General features: G+C 40.9%; 1 pseudogene; it reads left to right on the forward strand.

The window, feature by feature from the left end:
• Positions 1-2379, forward strand: LOC117881561 (annotated as a pseudogene).
• Positions 2380-2642: the final 263 nt, after the last annotated feature.

Consider the following 2642-nt stretch of genomic DNA (forward strand, 5'->3'; position numbering starts at 1 on the left):
ATGGGGAACCACATCAGAAAAAGGCAAGTTCTGTCTTTCTTTCTGTATCTTTGCTTGTCCCGAGCGCTGTGTGAGGTGATCCTCTATTCCGTGCCTGAAGAACAGGACATCAGGTCTGTAGTTGCTAACGTTGCAAAGGATTTGGAATTGGATGTAGGGAAACTGCTCGCAGGGCCCGGCTGATTTCACAAAGTAGCAAAAAGTATTTTCAGCTCATCACGGGCTCGGGGGATGTGATAATAAAGAAGAAAATAGACCGTGAGCATCTGTGCGGACAGACTGATTCGTGTTTGCTGTAGTTCGAAATTGTATTGGAAAATCCATTGCAGCTGCATCGCTTTGGGGTGAAGATAGAGGATGTGATTGATAGTTCTCCTAGTTTCCGAAAGAAAGAATTTATGTTCGAAATTCCAGAACTGACACAGAAAAACACCCGTTTTCCCCTGGAAAACAAATGCTATCCAGAACTACACGATCAGCCCCAATGAACATTTCCGGGTGGATGTGCAAGCTAGGGGAGATAGAAGTAAATATGCTGAACTGGTATTAGAAAAAAACATTAGATCGGGAGGAGTAGCCAGAATTTAATTTGATTCTCACAGCTTCTGACTGGGGGTAGCGGGGAGAGAGGGCTTCCCCAGAGGACCGGCAGAGCTCACATACGAGTTATTGTTCTGGATATCAATGATAACACCCCATGGCTTTAGTCAGTTCCTGTACAAAGTGCATGTATTTGAAAATGTTCCTAAATATCAAGTAATTTGCAAACTATCTGCTACAGACATGGACGAAGAAACGAACAGCCAGATAACATATTCTTTTAAAGAGATCACAGAAAGAAGTCAACACATTTTTGCAATAGATTCCGTGACAGGAGAAATAAAAGTGATAGGAGAGGTGGATTTCGAAGAGGACTAGACCCGTGAGATGAAAATCAGAACTCAGGCTGGAGGGGGTCTGTCTGCACACTGCAGAGTCCTCGTGGAGGTTGTGGATGTGAATGACAATCACTCCGAAATGACAATAATGTAATGTCTCTGAACAGCTCGATATCCGAAGACTCCCCGCCTGAGACGGTGGTGGCGCTTTTCAGTGTGAGAGACCGAGACTCGGGAGATAATGGAGAACTACTTGCTCCATCCAAGATAATCTTCCGTTTGCTGTGAAACCTATCATCCAAAATTATTACGCTCTGGTGAGCGATAAGGCTCCGGACAGAGAGAAGTTATCAGAGTATAAGGTAACCATTACTGCTATGGACGCTGGGTCTCCCAGCCTATTCACTCAGGAGACCATCAAGATGCAAATTTCAGATATCAATGACAACGCACCGGTGTTCAATCAAACATCCTATCTCATGTCTATAAGGGAAAATAACAATCCATCCATAATGATTAGAAATGATAACAGGCCACTGATTTAGATTCAGAGCAAAATAAGAAGTGATCTATTCAATATTACCTGACCAGAAAGGAATCTTCCCTTTATCCTCTTACTTTTCTGTCAATTCTGAAAATGGCAACGTCTACATTCTGGGTGGATTATGAACAGATAAGAGGTTTCCGGGTTGCAGTGAGATGGCGGATCCCCTCCACGAAGCTCTGAAGTCAATGTCCGAGTTGTGATATTTGATGAAAATGACAGTGCCCCCTTCATTTTATACCTTCTGCAGAACAGCAGCTCCCCCGCCAATGACCTGGTTCCCAGTTCGGCGGAGGCGGGTTACCTGGTGTCGAAGGTGGTGGCTGTGGTTGGGGATTCTGGTCAGAATTCTTGGCTTTCCTACCAGCTGCTAAAGGCCACAGACCCAGGCCTGTTCAGTGTGGGATCTCAAAATGGAGAGGTAAAAACCACAAGGATAATAACCGCCCAAAATACGATGAAGCAAAAACTTATTGTGCTTGTCAGAGACAACGGAGAATCGCCACTTTCCTCATCAGTAACACTAAATATACTTCTAGTGGATGGATTTTCAGATGGTTATATGCAATTTGTTGATGCGCAAAGGAAGCGGAAGATGAGCAGGAAAACACGTTGACTATGTATTTAGTAATTTCATTGTCTTTAGTTTCATTTCTTTTTCTAGTTTCAGTAATCATTTTTATAATTATTAAGATATACAAGAGAAGAAATTGTAGAGACAAATATCTCTCTGCTTCTGGTCATTTTTATGGAGATGGAAATTTCCAGAATAATTTGGTAGATGTAACAGGTAATGGAACTTTGTCCCGAGGTTATGGCTATGAAGTTTGTTTAGCATCTGGATCGGAAACCAGTGGATTCAAATTCCTCAGATCCATTATCCCCAGTCTTCCAGAACAGCAATTTAATGGAGAAACGAATTCGGATTTTCCTATGAACTCTACCAAGGGAAACTAAATGAAGTCATCTAGTCAGGTAAGAATATTATATTCATTTTGAAAGCAAAAATATTGACTTTTCCCCATCAGCTACTTACCTCTTTAATACAGGAAGTGAATTTGAAAATGCTTAAATCTTTTACATAGATATTCTTAATTTTCTATAGCTATGTTATTTATTGATCATTTACAATAAAAAAATCTTCTTTTCCCTGTGTTAATTAACATAGGTGCCTATAAAGAAAATTCCTTGATGTTTTAATTTTTGTAATTTTGAAGAAT

The sequence above is a fragment of the Trachemys scripta genome, chromosome 8 (assembly GCF_013100865.1).
Source record: "Trachemys scripta elegans isolate TJP31775 chromosome 8, CAS_Tse_1.0, whole genome shotgun sequence".
NCBI classification, from domain to species: Eukaryota; Metazoa; Chordata; order Testudines; family Emydidae; genus Trachemys; species Trachemys scripta.